A 15,182-nucleotide genomic window follows, 5' to 3' on the forward strand; every position below is an offset into this window, starting at 1 on the left:
TTTGACATTGTCTTGCTGAAATAATCAAGGCCTTCCCTGAAAAAGACGTCGTCTGAATGACAGCATATGTTGCCAAAACCCGTAAATGTAGTTTAGCATTAATGGTGACTTCCCAGATGTACAAGTCACCCGTGCCATGTGCACTAATGCACTCCCATACCACCATGCGTGCTGGCTTTTGAACTGATAACAAGCCAGTAGGTTTCTCTCCTCTTCAGCCTGGAGGATGCAGCGTCCATAATTTCCAAAAAAATTTTTAATTTGTCTGACCACAAGACACTTTTCCACTTCTCCTCAGTCTTCATCTTAAATGAGCTCAGGCCCAGAGAAGGCAGAAGCGTTTCTAAATCCTATTTATATATGGTTTCGTCTTCACAGTTTTTTAGCTTGCATTTGTGGATGCAGCAATGAACTGTGCTCACAGACAGTGTTTTTCAGAAGTGTTCCTGAGCCCATGCAGTATTTTCCACTAAAGAATCATGTCTATTTTTAATTGATATTATGTATTTTACATTGAGAAACTTTTTTTTTTACACTATTTGATTGTGCAGTCTTTCACAGAGTGGTGAACCCCTCATCATCATTACTTCTCAAGGACTCAGCTTCTCTGAGATGCTTTTTTAATACCCAGTCACGTTACTAACCTGTTGCCAATTAACCTAAATAGTTGTGAGATGTTCCACCAGGTGTTTTCTTTAGCATTACACAAATTTTACCAGTCTTTTGTTGTCCAAACTTTTTAAAATGTGTTACTGGCATCAAATTCTAAATAGGCATACATTTTTTAAACAAACAATAAAATCTCTCAGTTTCAACATTTGATATGTTGTCTTTGTACTATTTTCAATTAAATATAGGGTTCAAATGATTTGCACATCATTGCATTCAGCCTCCCAACTTTCTTGAAAATGGAGTTGTATACTGAGGCCGCGAGTTAAGTTTCTTGTTTTATGTGTCCTGAATGTATTACTTTGTGGCCTCAATACATTAATTGTTGGCTTTATATATTAATCGGTGGCCTTAATAAATTTGTGCCCTTAATATATATTCATTTAAGGCTTCAGTTACCTTAGTGCATAGTCTCATCTGTCAGTCCCCTTCCATGTGGAAAATGCTGTGCAAGTAGGAATAACATCAACAGCTCCATGACCAGTGTCTGTATCAACCTTAAATTAATTATGTAATTTACCTTGATCTATACAGAGGATTGCTCACCACTTTTATTTTCAGATGTGTTCAGATTTGTTTGCAATCTTAAAACATGATGCTTGTAGTAGTGACTTTTGGAAAAAGCTCCATAAGTTAAAATATTTAGCTGTCAAACTGTTGCTTTAACTGTTTTTTATTTCCATTTTTTAAAGATGGTCAAGTTTTATGCAGCAACAATGCTATTACTTTAGTTAAAGATCTTATAGCAGTAACTAATTATTGCATACTTCATAATGTGTCCAGCATTTTTATTATTTTTAGCTGTACAGGTCATGCATTAAGCACCATATAAGTTCTTGTTAAAACACTTTACCTCTACTGTTATAATTGGTGTGCAGAAATGTGCATTATTGGTCACTAGTGGTTTATCATCAAAGTGGCTTTACATCTGTAGCTCAAATAGGTGTGTTTCGATTAAGGCAGATAAAAAAATATATTTGTTTGTTATATATAAGTATCAAAATTTGTTTTCAGATAAAGTACGATTAAACCCACTAATCAAAACTGAGAAGTGTTCAAAATGACTGTAATTAAATGATTTAGATGTAAACAAAGTCATTCAGATGGTTTGGTGTGAAATGCTCCAACTAGAGAAACTTAAAGTCTGAATTGTTCACAGTGGTGGTGATAGGAACCAGACATCTGAAGAGTTTAACTTCTCTAAAAACTACATCAGAGAAAATTATTACATGAAATGGATGCAAATATATATATAGTTTTACACTAGTCTTGAGATAAACTATGTATTTTTAAAGACACCCATGGTGGAGGGATACATGCAAGGCGTTCTAAGGCAAAATAGTACCAAATGAAAGCTTATTCTTTTTCAGATTTATCAACATTACATATAAAAACTCAAAAGACACATATAGGTTTACTGCTGGTTTTGGACAGTAAACAACATATATTTGTGTCGTAGACTCTGTGACCTCACCAGCACTGTAAAAAAAAAATCTGTGCATGTAAGTTTCTCTAGAATGGAACGTTTCACAGCAAACCACTCTGAAGGATTGTGTTTACATCCCTACCACCGTATTACGCAGAATTTTCAAAAAATCAGTGGAATTCCCTTTTAATTCTCCTGCATATAGCAATGCTGACCTGATTCAAAACCCAGATCTGACTGGCAATGATATCAGTTTTACTGTGAATCACTTAGTCTACCCTGGAAGTGTGAGATGTTCTCTAAAAATGAAGTTGTAATTTTTAGTTTTGTAATAACAGGATTTGTACCTGTAATCAGGTCACGGTGTACGGTGAAGGAATTTTATATGCTGATCTTTTCTCTCCTGAAACCATGAGAATAATAACTCAAATGATGATAGACGGTAAAAGTGAAGATAACTGGCCATTATAAATTATTAGATGCCTGAAATCGAATATAGCAGCCTTTTACAGTCCAAATGCTGATAGCTCCCAGATTACTGGCTGGCAATATACTGTAAAGTTTGGCAACTCTACAAAGCACTTTAGGGTTTACCAAGACTTAACTTGAGTACATGATTATCAGGATGAATTCAGCTGGAATTATAGATTAGCTGATCATGTATCTTGGTAACAGTAAGTGTTCTGTTTCATTTCCTGTTTTCTCTATGCATGCCACATTTTGGCCTAAGCATCCTATCACCATAAATAGTAACCCCTGTGGTATTTGGATGAGTGAACCTCTCCCTTTAGGATTCTTTTGGGTTTGTGGAAATAAGGATTATGCATTGCTTCCAGCTGATTTGCAGTGTGATTCATGTTATATAGCTGTAGTCATGCCCCCTATTACGGTCCATTCCGATCCATGGATCACATTACAATCTCATGGGCCTTTGCATCATATGAAAAGAGAACTTGGCATCACTAAGTCAGGTAGACTAAGGCCTTGTTCAGACTGCCACCCCAAATCCAATTTCTGGCGAATCCAGATCATATTCAGATTGATTTTTATAGTCTGGACAGCAAAACAACACATGAAGATTTTTGCAAATGGGATCCAAACATTTGGAGGTGGTTTGAAATGCAATTCTAATCAGATTTTTTCACTTGCATCTCAGTCTGGACACTCCGGCTGTTCAAATTGGAGTTTAAAGTGTCTTTTGTGTCACTCCTAATGGAAAAAAAAACAACATCAAATCCAGAGTGACGGAAGTTCTGAGATTTAAGAAGAGCGCCAAAGATCCATGCTTATGCCAGAGAATGTTGAAGAGTTTGGAGGACAAGATGATGTACCTTCATCTGACCTGTATCCACGCATGAAATCCGTGTCACCAATGTAGCTACATAGTTACTACAGCAACCCATGCAGATTGGTTGGTAATGTCTAGACACACTAATCTGATCTGCTCATGTGTAAATAACAGTGCAGAAAGTCATCTCAAAAGATCTGATTTGAGAAACAAGCCTGATTTTCCTGCAGCCTGAACAGGCCTGCAGAAAGTATAAAGTTCTTGGCTTATTCCACACAGAAAATAGATAGATCTCTGTTAAACAATGAACTCCATGCCCTACGGGATGTGGTGCTGGAAAATAGGAAAGTCTTAGATTTGTTGACCTTAGAAAAGCTGGGTGGGGGGTATGGTGTGTTAAGGTTCTTTAACTGGATTGGGGACACTTTCAGGGATATGTTTTCTGGGTTTCTACAACAATTTCTCCATTGCATTTTACCCTTCTGAGCAAAAAGTCATACTATTTTTTATTTATTTATGCCTAAGATTATTCTGGTGCCTAGTGACTAAACTATACCAGCATAGATGAGCAGTGGGTCAGAAATACTGGCCATATTTCTCTGTAGAGGATGAAAAAGGTTAAGCTTGCTAGAACATACATTTACATTGTGTTTTCAGGGGGAATGAAGGAATGATCTGCTGTATTATATGCTTTATGAAATATTAGATTACGTTTTATGTGTTAATCTGTATGTGTTTGCTGTAACCCATTGCTATGCTTGCTGTACCCGAGGATATTCTGAACTGTTACTACCATCACACCTGTTGTTTATGTATAGGCTAAGAGACGCTGTTGGTCAGTATGCTTTATTTGGCAATGGTCCAGGGCAGCCCTATGCCTGAGACGCCTACGTGACTCTTTCAATGTCCCAGTGGGTCAGACTGTTCTGTCTGTGAACTGCATGCAAGAATAAAATCTATCCTCCAGACTCAAGACTCCTGGTTCTTAAATAGGGTTTGATTTTTTACCCTCATACACGGCCACGTCATCACCAACATTACCACATACAGGTAATCTCAATCCACGGTTCAGATCTTTAGCAGTTTGTACAGATGAAGTCATCAAGCCCTTTGATTAGGAACACTCTACTAATACTGGGTAGGGCCTCATTTGCTCTCAAAACAGCTTCAATTCTTCATGGCATGGGTTCCACAAGATGTAAACATTCCATTGATATTTTAGTGATTGCATCAGGCATTCCTGCAGATCTTTCAGGATGAAGGGATGCGCTTGGTTAACAACAATACTCAGCAATACCAGTCTGTGGCATTCAAACAATTATTGGTATTAACGGGCCCAAAGTGTGCCTAGAAAACATCCCCTGCTCCATTACACCACCTCCACCAGCCTGGACTGGTCCTTGGATTCATGCTGTAGGTGCTAAAGTCTGAAATCAAGATTTATCAGAGCAGGCTACATTTTTCCAGTCTTCATCTGTCCAATTCTGGTGACCCTGGGCCCACTGCAGCCTTAGCTTTCTGTTCTTGTCTGACAGAAGTGGAACCTAATGTGGTCTTCTGCTGTTGTAACCCATCCACCTTAAGATTTGATGTGCATTCTGAGATGCCTTTCTGCTCATCACAGTTGTACAGCGTGGTTATCTGAGTTACTGTAGCCTTTTTGTTTCATGTAAACATTACTTGAAGCTTCTGGCCCAGACCTATATGATTGTATGCACTTCACTGCTACCACACGATTGGCTGATTAGATAACTGCATGAAAGTGTAGGTGCACAGGTGTTCCTTATAAAGTGCTTGGTACGTAACTTCTCTAGTGCTCATAAATTTTCAGCAAATTTGTTTTGTTCCACTGATTACTTAAACATCCGATGTACATTGTTAGGATGTATGGCATTATGGATTCCATGGAGCGCCATGGATTTTTAAATCAAAATCTGATTGTCAAAAAGCAAAAAATGGGTCGTGACTGGACCTTCCCGTCAGACAATGATCCAAAAACATACATCCAAATCCACACAAAAATGGTTCAATGACCACTGAATCAAGCTTTTGGCATGCTCATCCCAGTCCCCTGATCTATACCCTGTAAAAACCTGTGGAATGACCTGAAGTGGAGAGTCCACAAGAGAGGACCTATGACCCTGGCTAATCTGGAGAGATTCTGTACTGAGGAGTGGGCTCAGACTCCTTGTTCTGTATTCTCCAGTGTCATCAAGCATTATACACTCTTAAAAATAAGGTTCTTCAAGGGTTCTTTAATACAGACTAATGGTTTTATATGGAGCCTTGATTACTCAAAGAACCCTTTGCATGCTTAAATGGTTCTTTGCACCTTTTTGAAAAAGGTTTTATAGAGCATAAAAACGGTTCTTCTATTGTTACGATGTCAAGCTTGTAACAATAGAAGAACCCTTTTTGGTGCTTCAGGGCCTTTTTCAAAAAGCTTATATATAGAACTTATACAATACATTCTCCATCAATCATAAGAACTTTTTCACCAATGCCAACAACCATTTGAGCATGCATGAGTTTTTATATAGAACCATTTGTCTGTACTGAAAAACCCTTGAAGAACCATCTTTTTTAAGAGTGAAAGAGAAGATCCATTGCTATGTAGGCAAAAGGGGGTTGCTGAACAAAAATAAGTCCTAAGCGCATCTCTAGATTTGAAAGTTGAAGCAAGCCCTTTCTTCAACTTGTATACTATCTTAATGCTGTTTTTAGAATAAGGTGATTCAAGTAAAAAGTGAATCTTAAATAACACTGTGCCTTAAATTAGTTCGTTTTTTATTTTGTAAATTGTGAAATCTGTATGTTTCACAAAATGAGCATTAAAAGACGTTATACACACTGCTTCTGTTTTTTTACAGTTAAAATGGAGTCTTTAACTTTTATAGCACCATTGCTAGATGTTCAAAAGGCTATGTTGAACCCTGCTAAACATACTAATGTTTCAGTGCTTCTCTGTCAGTATTACAGAAATAGTGTATATAATGCTAATAAAATAATGTAGTACAATGGAAAATTTATACTTGTCTAATATTTGTGTGATGTGTCTGCAGGCGTGTTCACAGCTCCGGTGAAGGGTGTTTCACTGCATAAAGCCGGGTTAAGAATGCTGACATCCGGGTGGGTTTGTACCGGAACCAAGTGGAATTGCTGCAGATCTGAGAGTATCAAGAAGACGGAGGTAATGAAGATTACGCCACTAACTCGGCCGCTCTGGCCCTGTAGCCACGTGATACCATGAGTCTCCGTCTGCCGAAGGGCTTCCAGGTGGCCGCCAGCGTCGAGTCCAACGTACACACCTTCTCTGGATTTCTGCTCTACCAGCTGTGAGCTGCCAAAACTGCCTCTCAGCATTCTCAGGCACTTTCATCAAGACAAAATCATACCATGACAAAAAAGGAAAAAGTCCATTTAACCCTTAAAAGTCAACAGTTATTGCTATAATTTTGCTCTTTAATTGTAATTGCATAATTGCATATTTAATTCCATGTGTATTTTGTGTCTACAGGAGCTTCCAACTTTTTCGGTTTGTTTTGATTTGACTTCAGCTGCTCAGCAGTCTGTGGTAGCTGTTGTCTGATTCTCCTCTTCATGATGCAGCATATATTTTCAATACGAGACAGATTTGGACTGCAGGCAGGCCAGTCAAGCACGCATGTGTCTATGAAGCCATACTGTTTTTAGCAGAGTAGAATGAGGCCTGGCATCGTCTTGCTGAAATAATCATGGACTTCCCAGGAAAAGATGTCTTTTGATCATAGGTCTCTCTAAAATCCCAATTTACACCTCTGCATCAATGGTACCTTCACACATATGCTCGTCTCCCATGCTGTGGACACTGATGCATGAGAGATGTTGGCTTTTGCACCTTTTGCTGATAAAAGTCTGGATGGTAGCTTTTGTTTTTGGCACGGAGACCTTGACATCCGTTTTTCCCAAAAAATCTGACCATAGCATTTGACCAGTGTACACATTTCCACTATCTGAGATAAGTTCAGGCCCAGAGAACTCGATGGCATTTCTGCAAAGAACTGATATTGTGTAATAGAGTTTCAACTTGCATTTCTTTATGGAGTAGTAAACTGTGTAGTGACAACGGTTTTCTGAAGTAATATGAGCCAATATGGCTATATTTAACACAGTAGCATGATGGATTCTCATGTTTTTCATGTGGTCATAATGTTCTGGTGCATTGGTGTTGACAACGTTATCATGTTGTTCATGTCATACCATCAGCATCATTTTATGAAACTTTATCATTCTCTTTATGAAACAGCAGAGGGTCTCATGTAATGAGATTAATAGAGCTGAACCCCTCTTTAAGCACATGGTGCAACACTTAAAGGGGAATTCCACTGCTTTTTCAACAATTGTACATAATTAAACCGTTAAGATGTACACAAAGTTATTCTGAATTATTTGATTTTAAATGCTCTGCTCAAGAGAAACTTAATGAGTCAGAATTGTTCACAGTGGTGGTGATAGAAATCAGACATCTGAAGACTTTAATGTCTCCAAAAGCTCCCTCACAGACAGTTACTACATCATATAATTACGAATATGCTGCCTGATGTCTGAGACATTCTTTTGCTAATGTTTCGAGATAAGGATTTGATCTAAAACATATATTTTTAAAGCTATGTATGGCAAAGGGGTCCATGCAAGGTGCTGTGAGTCAAAACAGACCCCAAAGAAAAGGTATTTTCCCAGATTTACCACAATTTTACCATCACCGACATCACATACAACCAAAGAAGACACGTTTGGGATCACTTATCATTTTGGATAGTGAATGAAATGGGAATTTTCATGCGACCCCTGGTTCCTATCATCGTACCTGTAAAGAAATCCAAGTTGATAAGTTCCACTAAAATGAATCATTTCACATCACCCACCCTGATTGACTTTGTTAATGTCTCTTAATTTAATTTGCAGAATTTTTAAAAAATTCATCAGAATTCCCCTTTAAACTCTTCAGATGTCTGGTTCCTATCACCACCACTGCCAAAAATTCTGACTCAGTGCTTTTTCCTAGATTGGAGCATTTCACACCAAACCACTCTGAATCACTTTATTTACATCTTAACGACTGAATTATGCAGAAATTTTTAAATATCGCTGGGGTGCCCCTTTAACATGCTGACAAAGACACCGCTGTAAACGTCACTTGAAGACGTAGACAGGACGCGGAGGTTGCAAAAACCTTTATTTAGCTAAGCCACCCTAAAAACGCAAGCCTCAGCATGTAATCCACAGAGAAGACAATGCATATGTGGCTTTCCAGAGACACTAGAGAGAAAAAGGCAATGAGATGATGTCATGAGGGGAGGTGGAGAGTAGAGGTGTAAAGATATATTAATGCATCAGTCTGAAGGTGGTGATTCAAATTCACTGATTCACTGAATATGTAAGAATCAATTCAAATCAATTATACTAACATTCAGTAAAGTTTGTGCTCATTTTTGGGTCAAAAATGAAGTTAATGGATTATTTCTCAGCACGACATCCTCGTTCTCTCCCTATAAAAGAAGACATCTTAATGTATTATTTTTTGCTAAAAATTTGAAACCCATTTGAGTAAGATTGATTCTTACATAAGCAACCTTCACATATTTGCACAGAGGCCTGAACAACTTAATATAATGTTACATTTTTCAGTATTTAGTGTCTTTGCCAAGTCTTTGCCTCCTTGGAATTTTTTTTACACCTCCAAAGTTCAGTCTTAGAAGTTGGTTGCATTTTCTACTTCTTGAAATCCAAGTAATCCCAAACACATTCAATGATGTTAAGGTCTGGACTCTGGGGTGGTCAGTCCACTGTTTTGAGAACACCAGCTGCTTTTTTGTCTGTTTCCTTTTCTCAGTAATGGCTTCTTGACCGCTGCACATCCTTTCAGACCCACAGCACTCAGTTAAATTGTAAATGTAACTGTTTCTGACCACAAAATAGAACAGCAAAGGTCAGCATGACAATAAAAATTGAAATACGCTTTATATACATGATGTCTTGTCACGCCTCCGGGTCTTCTCCCTGCCTCTGTCGAATCCACACACTACAATTCCCATGATTCTATGGACTCACACGCCAAGGACTCAACCTATCATGAACCAGGTCCACAGGTCACATGGTTACTGAACTGTTGTCACCAGTCTCTCATTACACTCTCTGTCTGATATTCCTGTGTCTATGACCTTTTTCTCATTTTGTGTCTTTTCGATTCCCCTTTTTGGTATTGTTTGCTTTGGACTGATTGCTATTTAGGCTTTGACCCATGCATGTGTTTGACCTTCTCTTTTCGTTTTGCGCTGGTTAGACTTAGGCACTTCTTTTGTTACACCACTCTTTCTGAATAAATCCTTTTTGACCTTTTACATCCACAAGTGTCTGTTTAGTCTGTTTAGTCTGTTTAGACTAAAGCTAGACGTACGCTACATGACTTAACAGATTTCAAGACATAACAAAGACAGAGTATAACACACATAACGAGTTTCGTCGACGAATAAGAACTCAAACTCCCAGATCTCCTCAGAGATCACATGACACAAAAAGCTAAACGTACTGGACCTGTTTGTGCTTTTATGCGCAGCACTACGAACTATGAGCACATTCACTATGAACTGGCAGCAGAGCTGAAACTGTAAAGAGAGTACTTTGACGTCCGGATCCAACATTATAAACACGACTCTTATTTGCCTGTGTTTTACACACAGCTCCTCTGTCTCAATGCTCTGCTATTCAGGCAGTGCGCATACACGAGTCTTCACCTGTTTTTCCGCTCTTCCAGGTCTCTGATTGGCTGTTGTTTGATTCACTCTTCTCACACTACAGGACTTGTGAACATTTTGATTCATAAATATCAAACCTGTTTGATAATATCGGAGGGTCATCCGCACCATCAGCCACTTCTGATCGAGCTCCCGACCTGGAAAAACGCTTCAGGTTGTGAAAATTTGTCGCAAAGAGCAAATCAGGCTTAAAATCAGGCAAAAAATTGTGTAGTGTAGGCCTGGCCTAATGTTACACGTCTGTAATATGTTTTTGATGAATCTGCATTAAAAAATGACTGTTATATTGGGTCCAGTGCATCAATCTTGGGGGGATGCCGTGTGTCAAAAAGTTGAGTGAAGCCAGCGAACACAACATGTCTACCCAATCAGGAGGCAGCTGGTGTTTGCGAGATTCACGTCTTAATTGGTTCCACATTTCAAACATTCCCACATGAAGACCAGCAGCGAAAGCTAATGTATTTAAACACCACTGTTTACCTCCAAAATGCAAAATCCGCACAGGAAAACGATTGGTTGAATGACAGTAAACCAGAATGACTGATGTTGACTGCAAGTGGAAATCAGTGACCTAAATCCTAATCTTTCCATGTTTAACGTTATGAACATTTTAAAAAATATTAGGATAATGATGATTACTATGTCGACTTTCTGAGTATCCAAAAGAAAAAAATATTACCTGCTTAAATATTGATTCAGCAAGACTACATTTCAATTAGATTTGGCAGGGAACTCCCTTGTAACACCCACACCGTGTGGAAACTGCCCTTTAGCCTGGCTAACTCTCGCTGACAGCGTTTACATGCACTCAATAATCTGATCACAATAAGATTTCTGCAGTTATCTGATTATTCAAACGGTCATGTAAACAGCACACTCTGATTTCTTAGATCGGAGCAAGGTCTAGAAATCCAATTAGGAAATCAGATAAAGAGAGCTGGATTTTAGTTCAGTAATCAGATTTCTCAGTGCATGTAAACTCTTACTCTGATTTCTTTCTCAGTCTGCACATGTGCGAAAACAGACTGCAGTACCTAAGCAAGAAGCGCTGCCGCAAGACGCAGAAAACACTTTTGGAGCAACACTGAAACCAGGCTGGTTGCAAAGCAGAAATCCGATTGCTGCCTTTTGTGACCTTCCACTGCAGATATAGTACCCCTTCAATGTATTTGGTCTTTATAGCGATGCAACGTGAAACTGCCGTGATGTGAAGGAGACGAATTTTGTTCAGAAGAGGCTGATGGCAGCAGGACAAAAGACTGCTGAAAGGAAAACAGGAGAGTTTGGGAAAAAACTTCATCAGAGTTCAGAAGACGAGACCATTCTGGTTGGTCATGTTTGCATGAAGTGAAGTTTTCTTCATTAAATACACCTACCTCATATCTATCTTTGCCCACTTACCTTACAGGTGCACTTTGTAGTTCTACACTTACACATTGTAGTCCATCTGTTTCTCTGCATACTTTGTTAGCCTCCTTTCATCCTCTTCTTCAATGTCAGGACCCCCACAGGACCCTCACAGAGCAGGTATTATTTGGGTGGTGGATCTTTCTCAGAATTGCAGTGACACTGACGTGATGGTGGTGTGTTAGTGTGTGTTGCGCTGGTACGAGTGGATCAGACACAGCAGTGCTGCTGGAGCTTTTAAATATTGTGTCCCCTCACTGTCCACTCTATTAGACAATCCTACCTTGTTGCTCCACCTTGTAGAAGTACTATCAGAGACAGTAGCTCATCTATTGCTGCACGGTTTGTTTTGGTCATCCTCTAGTCCTTCATCAGTTGTCACAGGATGCTGCCCACACAATGCTGTTGGCTGAATATTTTTGGTGGACTATTCTCAGTCCAGCAGTGACACTGACGTCTTTAAAAACTCCAGCAGCACTGCTGTGTCTGATCCACTCGTACCAGTGCAACACACACCACCACCACGTCAGTGTCACTGCAGTACTGAGAATGATCCACCATCCAAATAGTACCTGCTCTGTGGTGGTCCTGTGGGGGTCCTGACTATTGAAGAACAGGGTAAAAGGGGGCTAACAAAGTATGCAGAGAAACAGATGGACTACAGTCAGTAACTGTAGAACTACAAAGTACACCTATATAGTAAGTGGAGCTGATAAAAAGACACTGAGCTTGGAAACAAGGAGGTGGTTTTAATGAAGTGGCCGGTTAGTGAAACTTGAATCAAGACTTGACTGTCTTGACTTGTGACTTCACTCGGGACTCGAGTGCCAAGACTTGAGATTTACTTGTTACTCCCAACTTAGCCACTTGTTTCCACCTCTGTTAATGATTAAGCACTTAAAGGTAATCGTTGTCACCATTCACTCATGTTTATTTGTTTATCCGGACCCTCGTAGGCAAGAAATGTGATGTTACTGGACCTTTGCAGAGTTCACTTGAATTCCCTTGTCCTGAAGAATCGTAATGGAATCATGAGGGCAGATATTGACACCTCTGGTGGAAAAGATATTCTCTGCAGTCCCTCCTCTTTACCTGGGATGATACTGTTCGTGCTCAGCCTTGCGGGCTATTCAGTGTAGCTGGGCAGAATATGGTCCACTAGGAGCTGTGAGGTTTGGATTTTACTCCGCGAGGCGCAGAGCGGTAAGAGATTCAGAGATGGAGGTAGAGAGAAAAAGAGAGCACAGATGGGTCAGCCATCTGGTAGAAAGAGAAAAGCTATAGAGTTAAGAAAAAGAGCTGGAGAGAGAGAAAATTACAGTACCGTTCAAAAGTTTGGAATCACTGTTTTTATTCTGTAACCAAAGACTCTAATATGATGCTCATGCTCTACAACTACACAGGTTTCAAGTGATTCGTGGGAAGGTGTAAACAATTTAGGGCTGTTACACTTATCCAGACTGATGAACAGAATGAAGCTATAAGCATATCTTGTATTTAAAAGTGCCGATACATTAAAAAAAATACATTTGCAGCAAGTTTTAAGTCCATACTGTGTGACTATTGAATAAAACATTTGTTTATAAGTGAGTCCAAAGTTCAGCAGTATATATAAAACTGGAGCTCAAGAAATGATTAAAACATGAAAATAAGACTCCTAACAACCACCTGCAAGACCTGGTAGATCAACAAAACTGTCCCCATCAGATAAACAGCACTCAAAGCTTTCATCCTTCCACTGTGAGAAGACAACTCAACACTCTGGGTCTGAAAGGATGTGTAGCAGTGAAAAAAGAAAATACAAAAAAGAAACTTTGTAAATCAAACAAAGAAGATGCTGGCATTCTCAGAATAACGGACTGACCACCCCCATCACTGAATGTGTTTGGGATTATTTGGATGGTGAGAAGCAGAAAATGCAACCAACTTCTAAGACTGAACTTTGGAGGTGTGGAAAAATATGCCTCCAAATTTCTTTGAGCACTTGAAAACAAGTCTCCGGAAAAGAATGGAGGAAAATGGCGTCACACTAAGTACTGTGTATATATATATTAATTGCTGCTGTTGGACCAAAAACTTTAATCTCCAAAATAGTTACTTAACAGGAGAAGGAAAAAACATACTTTATTTTTAATGTAAGTCAATGGAACCAGACTTTTTTCCAAATAATTCTGGGTCATTTCTTTTGGTCCGTCCATCTTGAAATTTATACACAATATAAAGGACAGTAGTTATTTACAAATTATGTCAAAAACAGAATGCATATATATATCATCATCATCATCGTTAACCGCTTAGTCCAGATAGGGTCGCGGTAGCAGTTGGGAGAGCAGAGAATCCCAGGTGACTCTGTCCCCCGCAACTTCCTCCAGCTCATTCCCGGGGACCCCAAGCCGCTCTCAGGCCAACTTGGAGATATAATCCCTCCAGCGGGTCCTAGGACGACCCCGGGGTCTTATTCCGGTAGGCCGTGCCTGGTACACCCCCACCGGGAGGCGTCCCGGGGGCATCCGGATCAGATGCCCGAACCACCTCAGCTGGCTCCTCTCAATGCGGAGGAGTAGCGGCTCTACTCCGAGCTCCTCCCGGATGGCCGAGCTCCTCACCCTATCAAATAGAGTGTAGCCTGCCACCCTGCGAAGAAAGGGTCCAGCCAAAAGAACAACATCATCTGCAAATAGCAGAGACGCCACCCTCCGGCCTCCACACATAATGCCCTCCTGACCCCGGCTACGCCTTGACACCCTGTCCATGAATATCACAAACAGGAGTGGAGACAGGGCACAACCCTGGCGGAGTCCAACGCTAACACTGAAAGAGTCCGACTTAATGCCGAGTATACGAACACAGCTCTCACTCCGGGCGTACAGAGATTGAATGGCCCGGAGTAGTAACCCCGGCACCCCATACTCCCGGAGGACCTCCCACAAGATATCTCGGGGAACACGGTCGTAAGCCTTCTCCAAATCCACAAAACACATGTAGACTGGGTTGACAAACTCCCATGCCCCCTCAACAATCCGTGAGAGGGTGAAAAGCTGGTCCATTGTTCCACGGCCAGGACGGAATCCGCATTGTTCCTCCTCAATCTGAGGTTCAACTATCGGCCGAAGTCTCCTTTCCAGCACCTTGGCATAGACTTTCCCAGGGAGGCTGAGCAGTGTGATACCCCGATAGTTGGCACACACCCTCCGGTCCCCTTTCTTGAAAATAGGGACCACCACCCCGGTCTGCCAGTCCAAGGGTACTGTTCCCGAGGTCCATGCACTATTGCAGAGGCGTGTCAGCCACGACAGCCCCACAATATCCAGAGCCTTAAGCATCTCCGGACGAATCTCATCCACCCCCGGTGCCTTGCCACTGAAGAGCTTGCCAACTACCTCAGTGACCTCCACCAGGGAAATGGAGCTTGACACGCCAGAGGCCTCTGGCCCTGACTCCCGTGAGGGAGGCATGTCACCCGGATTAAGGAGTTCCTCAAAGTGCTCTTTCCACCGACCGACAATATCCTCATTTGAAGTCAGAGTTTCTCCACCCCTGCTGAATACAGCCTGGGCGCAGTCACCCCGACCACTCCTGAGTCGCCGGACAGTTGTCC

This window comes from Colossoma macropomum, unplaced genomic scaffold (genome assembly GCF_904425465.1).
Source record: "Colossoma macropomum unplaced genomic scaffold, Colossoma_macropomum, whole genome shotgun sequence".
In the NCBI taxonomy this organism is placed as follows: domain Eukaryota; kingdom Metazoa; phylum Chordata; class Actinopteri; order Characiformes; family Serrasalmidae; genus Colossoma; species Colossoma macropomum.